The following is an 8,555-nucleotide window of genomic DNA, read 5'->3' on the forward strand; positions in this document are numbered from 1 at the left end:
TAAACACAGGATAAAAGGAGAGAAAAAAAGGCATGCTTCCCTGTCTGTATTCCTAGTACTGCTTCACTACAAAGTATATAGAAAGTATATAGTATAACTTTAACCCAGAGATATTTTTAGAAGATTCTCGGTGCATTAGGCCAAAGGATTATGTCATTCTGTATGGTAGGGCCATGCAATTATCTGTTTTCTGTAGTTAAGTTAGGTATGCCACTGTTTTATGCAAGCTAAAGCACTCGCAGCCTGATAACCCTCAGTAGGGCTCTAAAAACCCAGAACTAACAAACGAGGAGAATTTGCTGGGCTGAGTGCAGCCAAAACATGAAGGTGACGGGGGCTGTGCAATTGTATTGCTACTACTTTATCACAAGAGACAAGGTGTATGTTCAGGGAATTCACCTGTTCAAAATCAAACGGCCTTTATCCTGCCCTCGCTGTAAGCTCAGAACGATTCATATGGAAGGTGGCTTGATGGCAATATGTATTGAATTGGAAAACCTGCTCCTTGAACTAAACACCTTGAGGATGGGCACCTGGGGACAGACATCCTAAGTGACTCCTTTGTCCAGCTGGAAATACCTGAAAAATGCCTGCATTTCAGAAAGTGGGTGCTGGCTCTACTAGAAAACTCGCTAAGTGATGTGATCCCTCAAAACAGAAGTCCTCATAGTCACTGGGCACCTTGGAAGACACGGTAATTGTAACCCAGGCAAACTTTGGAGTGTATGAAGCCGGTAAAACTCAACTCTCAGGGCAGAACATGAAGCCTCAAGAGAAGCACTAAAATTTGGCGTGATGAAGTGCAAAACAAGTTAAATCCCAGGCATGCAGCTGAAGTTCCCTCCTTTCAGTAATCTACACTACACACAAGTGCACCTTAACTTGTAAAATTTATTGCTACAAGCACCATCGCCTCAAGGAACATCGATTTTCTTCCTGCTTTCAGCCCCCTCTTTGCAAGACTTATGACGCTTGCTGTGTGCCCCAAATCCAAAAGAAGAGATTAGCCAGCAGAGAGGGGGGTTACTGTGGTTCCTTGGGGTAGAGCTCCGCACACAGCTGAGGGCCCTGAGCGCTGGGGTGGGATGGGGCAGCTGCAGGGCATTACCTGCCCAATGCAGATGAGACCGTTGTGAGAGAAACAGCTTTAAAAGAGACAGAAAGGTAGATGTGGGTTTTGCAAGAGCTCTGTCACCAAGGGAAGGATTTTCTTTTTATGCTTTTACCTGGCTTTTGAGGGTATCTCCAAGATGCCGTTTATAGGTAAGATCATTTCTTTTTAGAAGCACTAGGGGCTAGGATTAGGATATGGTAAACCTCTCTTCCCTTCCTGCCTTCTGAGTGTCTGATGCAAAGCAGAAAAAAAGAATGTATGCTACTCTTTTTTTTTGAACTATTTTGGGTGCATTTGTCTAGACCTTCTAGGTAGGTGGGAGCTCTCATCCAAAAGCAGGTTCACCTCTCCAGAAGCATGGGCTGCAGTAACTCCTGCATGGGAGCAGCAGGCTTCAGGCTTTCTGAAAGTCTCTGAGTGGCTCTATGGGGGCAAAGCAGCCCCTGCGCAGTGAGGTTGTCCAAGAAATCCTGAACAAACCTATGGTAGTCCGCTGCGGTGTGTTCTCCATCACTGGTAACTCTTCCATTACAGCTGGATGCCTTTCTGAAAGATTAGTTGAATTCAGCTGCAGCTATGTGGAATTTAATTTAGAGAATTAGATGTATGTAGATTGGGTGATCTGTAGTACCTTCTGCCCTAAAATCATGAATGCCTGAATCTATAGTCTATTTAGTCAAAAGCCAGGTTTGGCTTTTACAGTGGCCAGGTTGTCCCCAGCAGTGTGTATTTTCTCAACCTTCTTTTAGAAAAGGCTGCCAAAACCTTATGCTACAAGGAGCACAGACAGCCTCTCAAATGCGCAGTATGCTCTGTCTGCTCTGTATGCTTGTGGTGAGCAAAATATAAATCTCTCTACTAAAAGAACTCATAAGAAGTCTGTTTGCCAAGTTGCTTTCTTTCTTGGCTGGGAGTCTAAGGGAACACTTCTTTCTTTGTTGTTTAAGTGGGAAAACAATTGAATTAGGCCCTCCAGCTCTGACCCCGTTCTCTAAGGCACTTGTTCCCACCACCCTGCATTTTGAAAATCAGGAGCAGAAAGTTCAGCTCTCAGGGCTTATCAGAGCAGGGACTTGGTGTAGAATGAGCCTGGGGGCATGTTTCAAGCATGGTGACTATTCTGTGTTAGCTTCCAGAGCGGATGTTCTCCTGTACTAAAGTGTTTTTTGTGTAACCTGGGTTGATCCACTTTGCAAGAGGATTAATTTAAACTACAGAAAAGGTACTTGTGGTTCAGGAGTTTGTGAAATAGATACCTGTGCTCCTTTGCTAGATAGTCAAGTCCTTACTAGAGCAGTACACTTGCAAAAAATCCTCATAACTTTGAACAAATAAATTTGGAATTGTTACTTTTAAATGTTGTGGACTTATCGCCATGGAGGGGTGACAATGTCTTTTGGAGAATCTGCGGCTGAAACATAGCGAGCTTAGCAGGTGGAAGTTCAGGGAGGATCCCTATGGTGCTGTTACATGGAGAAGCTTTGTCTACAGCATGGAAGGTGTAGGTGGAGTGACCCATTTGATGAAATTTTCTGCAAGTTGACCAAACTTTCTGGTACCTGATGCGATGATTTTTTTGTATCAGAAAACTGTGGAAAGCAGTGGCTGGGCATCCCCTTATGATGAATGAGGTGTGCATCGGAAATGGAACAGGACTTGAGCCTGTTGGAGAAATGGGATGACACACCCCAGAGTTTCTTGCATGTGAAATAAATCTACTTGTGTAAACACTAACAAAAGTTCATGTCCTTACCTGCAGTAAGCTTTTATCTAGATAAGATTCCTGTGCTTTCTGCTGTGTGCTGTGAAGTCTTGATGTGCACGAAATGCTATGGCAGAGACAGGAGATCTGAACTGAAAGAGCAAATGCAGAATGACACAAAAACCAGAATGACACAAACATCTGGAAACTCCATTAGGAGTGTGGTTTCCCAGATGGTGTTGAGAGAGGGGGAAACACTGGGCTGCAGACACCAGACGGTCTCACCTTGCCTTGGCAGTTGGAGAGAAAGGAGGTGGAGGGGTCAGTAGCACCAGAAAAACAATGAGGAAGATCTGCTGAAGCTTGTCTATTCTCTCATCTCTTTCCACAGCCTTCCACTGCCTTGGCCAAGTTGCTTGATGAATTTTCCTACTCTCAGCTCTTGGCTTTTTTTTCTTTGAACTCATGCTGTGCTCTGTTCCCAGATGGCTTCTCCTGTGCCCCTATGCTTCCCCTCTCTCAAGCACATCATTAAAACTCATTCGTTCCAAAAGGTAACTTATATACTCATAGCACTCCATATCAAATATCTGTGGGTTCTCAAAGGGGAACAATAGAAACAATTTCCAAATATGCTAACTTTGCTGCTGTCGCTTCAAGTCTACCATTCTTCCTCCCCCTACCCCAGTGTTTATGTTGGTGTGACTCAGATTCAAGGATACCAGCCCTGAGGTGACACTTTGTTTCTTGAGAGCCTGTGAGACTGGAAATGAAAAATCATTCCAGTGAATGATGCACTTGCAACAGCTAATGAACAGGTGAAACCACCAAGTAGGGTTTTGCCTCAACAGCCTGTCTTTAGAGTAATTTTGATCTGACTTCAATGCTGAAGGCTATTTTTTTCTATCAGTAGCCATGCTGGTACATCCTGCAAAAGGCAGCACATCCTATCCTTTGTATTAATGGGGAACCTACTGTTTCTCTAAAGAACTTCCTAAAAGACCAGGAAGAGGTAAATGTTGAGCCTGGTTTGCTCTCATATTAGTTTCTTCTCCATGTGTCTGTATAGCATCTGATGGTTACTTGTTTTATGTAGGTCATGAAAAACAAAGTATTCTGGCTGGAGCTAAACAAAGATAACAGGTAGAAGGGTTCAATTTGCTGTTTTCTTGCAGGATAGGTGTTTGCATTTTTTTCCAATGGAACAAGTGACCAACAAAAACATTAATACTCCTGCATGGCTTGTGTGGTGCCAAAGATTTTAGTTGGCTTTTTATGTGAGTGGGCCGTGTTATTAGAATAAAGCTTTCAGTGATGTCAAGGATGAAAAACTTCACGCTGCATGGTGGTTATCTTTATTATAAAATTGCTGATGATCTGAACGTTTGCCCTTTGCTTGAGCTTTTCCAAAGGCTACGAAACCTCTGCTAATTTACTTAAAACTTTTCCCTCTAGTGTCTTTTTGTGGTGGTCTCAGCAAAGCCGTGGAGGTGAAGGTGAAATGCATCAAATAAAATATTTTTGTAGCAGTGCTGGTTCAACCAGGGTGATGAAAATAGCATGAAAACACCTGATTATGTTTCCAGCACTGTTTCGCAGGCCAAATGACTTTGGAGGAAATACAAATACACCGAACACTGGTGAAGTTTGATAAAATTGATTTTAAATAATAAAGTATTAATTAGTCTTAAAAGTAATTAAGACTTTCAATAATGACATCAAATAGCAAGTGGTTCCAAAGGGGGCAGATGTGGAGCTCTTGCTTTACTTAAAAGACAAACCAACAAACTTAATGTGTAACCAAGCAATAATATCGTGTTTTATAGTCTCTGGCAATAAGTTAATAATGGCTCTGCAGTGCTAAAGGCTCAGGACAATTTTAAGGGAATTTGATATTTTGGTCATCCAGGGAACCATTTCTAAAGTGAGGCTGCTCTGATTCACATGACAGAGCCCTGAAATCATAGAAGTTGACCTGCAACAAAAGCAAACAAAAAGCAGTCTTTCTGATTCCATCATAAACATTTGGCTGCAAATCACCACCAACCCACGTAAAAAAAAAACAATAATTGACATTTTCTTAGCAGTCAGTTAGAAAACTTCAGCTTCCAGATCATGCAAATTTAGTTTAATATAGAAGTACAATAAGTTACCCCGTGCCTTTCATGATTATATCAACAGCACTTTCTGTTGGCTGACACATCAGGCTTGTTTAAAATCACTAGACCAAAGCAGACATGCTTTCCTTTGCTTTTTTCTTCTCTTGTAATTTCTGAATCAATTACAGGAGATTTTGAGAAAAAAAAAATTAGAAAGAGCAGAAGATGGACAGGTTAAGTGCCAACTGTTAAACCATCATCATTAACAACAAATGGTGTTTTATGACTTTGGAAATAAACAGATTTACTAATCTGAAAATTGTCTGTTGTCTTGCTGTTTTCTTCATGACTGCAATTTATAAGACGCTGTACAGCTGCATTTCAGGGACATAAGAGAGCTCCTGTGTGAAAATTAGAAATAGATTTCAATTTTCTTGCTGCTGTTGTAACTAAACAGCCTGTTAACCTATTTAAATAGGAGAACGTACTGTGTACTCCTGGTCTAGAATACATCAAAAGTAATGTGATTATGTCTGTTTTGATACAACCCTATCTCACTGCTACCTAGATGCTCTTACATGAATGATACATGGAATTAGTTCCACGTTTCTTCTCTTACAATTAGCATATTAATGTGCCAGACAGATAATGCTGAAAGCCTGGATGCTTGAGCACACACAGCGCCTTCTTCATAGAGCTCTAACACTCAGCCCCTGTGAGTCCTCAGGAATGCATCCATACATGCTCTGCCTCCTGCTTGTCCTATGGGCAGCCCTGACCTGCGGACCACAGCTGAGATGCTTTAGGTGCTTATTTACCTTGGCCTCAGGAATCCCATTTAAAGAACTGGCTCAGTGTCAGGCTGCCCACAATGGGGCCTTTGCTTTCCCTGTGTGCGTGTGTTGAGGTGTGTGCTTATGTGTGTCACAGCCATGTGCGTACCTCGCTGGATGTGGGGGCAGCCTAGGGGATTTCTGAGCACCCAGCTCAATGTTTTTGATGTTTATATTTACATTAATGTATAGCATGTATGTGCATACAGGCATGCATATTTCTTTCTGTACATATACTGCAGAGGCTTAGCCAGTATCCCATGAATTTATAAGTCAGGAATTCAGCATGGCTGGTGAAAGTTTCTAATCTTTAGTCTATCTTGGTACAACACTAATGAACTTGTAAAAACAGGAAGGAGCGGAAAACAAATGAAATTCAGCTGGTGTTTGAAGAGCTGTCAGATCCCCTTGCTGAAATGTTTCAGAGGAACATCTTTCTGATAAAACCTCTGAGAAAAGTGGAGGAGTTTCAGAAGAGTGATTGGAAAAACAGGATGCCGACTGGCAGGCTTTGCTAATGCATTGCATCTGTAAAGACTCCAGCAACCGAACACAGCATTAGCTATGTGAGAGCCACGGAACTAGGGAAAGTTATTACATCTGAGCGTGATGGGAAGAAGGGGGAGGGGGAGAAGCAGGCTGTTCCCTTTATGCATCTTGAAATTTGCAGGTTTTTTTTTGAGCCTTTGACATTTTTCATTCCATCTACTTTGCTGTCAGCATGCAGGCTTAATTCTACCAGTAATGAACAATGCTACTTCTGCTGTCCAATACCATTTTTCATCCCAGGATCTCAAAACAGTTCACAAATGTTAAGCAAGCTTTGCAATACCAGCGTGAGACAAAGCTAGGACTTCCTGGCTTCACACAAGATGCTGCAGTGTCTGTACCTCACTGGCAGATGTTATCCTCTTTTTACAATAGTTTAAATCATGGAATGGTGGGATCCTTGGTTTTCTACTAATTTCCCTTGTTTTCCATTCCAGAGTTTCTATGACTGTTAAATAACCTACTGATGCTGGCCACGGTGCTTTTGGGGGTCTGCTCCTTCCACTGTCTGGGTCAGGAGGCTGTCACTTTGTGTCTTAACTCTGGCTTGGCCCCTGCACTTGAAAATCAGGGCACGGGAGTGAGACTGGAGCCAGGCCCACACAGATAAGGGAGCTCAAGGATATTCGTGGTTCCTCCTGTCTAGACAGTCTTGCTTCAGAAAGCTATGAATTGGGTCCCTAAGAACAGGGGTTTTGAAGACGTGGAGCAAAGTGACTTTGCAATGACTGAGAAGCAAACTGCAGTGGAGGTATTGATTGCACAGAAGCCCTGGTTCTGCAGCTTTACACACGTCCTTTCAGCTCTGTTTTCTCTAGGGTTGTCCCCCTGAGTGAGCTCCATCCAAGGGACTTGTGTGAGAGCAGGAGCCTGTCCTGAGGGGCTCGGGCACATGTGGCTGTGATACAACACATCCTTACACCACAAAGCTTTGTATTTTCCCTCCTGTGCTCAGTTGGTTCTTGTTTCCTTGTGCCCAATCAACCTGTAGCTCGGCAAAATGATCGTGTGAGCTTTCCTTCCTCGCAAGGCACTGAAACTCATCTGCGAATTACCTTGCATCTAGCCAGAATGACTGAGGACATGCCCCCTTGGAAGTTGGCGTGCCCAGCGTGTCCTGGTGGGGCTGGGAACTGCCTTCGTGATGTCTTGATCTCTGCCACAGCCTTCTTTGGGGGAGTGCCTTTGGAGGCAGTTGTTTATGTCTGAGCGGTTTCTAACATCCGAGTCAGAGCAGCAGAATGGCAATTCCAAACATCCTGGTCTCCATGAGAGGATCTAACAGTGGGCCCAGGAAAGCCAAGGACGAAGAAGCAACAGAAAATGTAAACAGGAATACAGCTTTAAAACAACATGATGCAGAAAAATATCTAACAAAGCTGGATCTCATTAAACTGTTTCTCAGCTGTCTCTTTCAGCTGTTCCCACTGCCACTTCAGTGCATCTCGGCTCCTTCTGCTCTGGCAGCCCTTCCCTGGAAGGCAGATGCTTTGCGGGTGAAGCACCAGACTGGGAGCTGGGGGACGTGGCTTTGCTACTGAGTTGGGCAAATGCAGCGTCACGTTTTCCTTTTCAGCGCCTGGCCTGTGACTCTTACCACCCGTAGCTCCTGAATGCCTGGGCTCGTGCTTTGTTTTCTGTGTGAGCAGCAGTGGCTGTAGGCGGTGGGTTTCGGGGTGTGTGGAAGGTGCAAGGAGAGGTGTGGGCAGGCTGAGGGCAGCTCCTCCAGCCAGGAGCTGCTCTGAGATGCTCAGGGCCCAGCTCAAAGTTGCTGCTTTCACTTGTGAACATCAGGCAGTGTTTACATAAATACAAACACACTTTTCATCACAGAAATACCTACTTCTTAATTTCTGTATGCTGTACTTCTGTAACTAATTAATCATCATGATGTCCTGAGAAAAATGTAATTATCTCAGCTGTTGTTGTCCCATTTCCCAGGCAAGGAAAGCCCTGGGGACACCTTGCTGTATCGAACCGGTGTGGTGTTGATCGCAGTGAGCCTGCCTGCCTGCTCAGCACAAGGCAAGATCGGCAAAGTAAATCCCGCCTTAATTTTGTGAAGAATTTTGTGAAATATAGGCTGTGCTTTTACATATAGGAAAAGGACTTTTCTTATTTTTACCATAATGCTGACTTGTCTGTCTGCTTTGATTTGATCTGCTTCATTGTTTTAAGGTTTTCGGGGCAAGGCCTGCCTTCAAGCTGCGTCTGCTCCCCATGCTAACATCCAATGTGAGGCTGGCAGGTCCTTCACA

The 8,555-nt window shown here is 43.7% G+C and overlaps 1 long non-coding RNA gene across 1 annotated transcript; it reads left to right on the forward strand.

Moving 5' to 3' along the window:
- Positions 1–206: 206 nt before the first annotated feature.
- Positions 207–8,133, forward strand: LOC310881594. The gene is made up of 2 exons (XR_014572460.1): positions 207–1,263; positions 6,735–8,133. It is a non-coding gene; the product is annotated as an uncharacterized lncRNA (long non-coding RNA).
- Positions 8,134–8,555: the final 422 nt, after the last annotated feature.

The sequence above is a fragment of the Anser anser genome (genome assembly GCF_964211835.1).
Source record: "Anser anser genome assembly, chromosome: 14".
NCBI lineage: Eukaryota > Metazoa > Chordata > Aves > Anseriformes > Anatidae > Anser > Anser anser.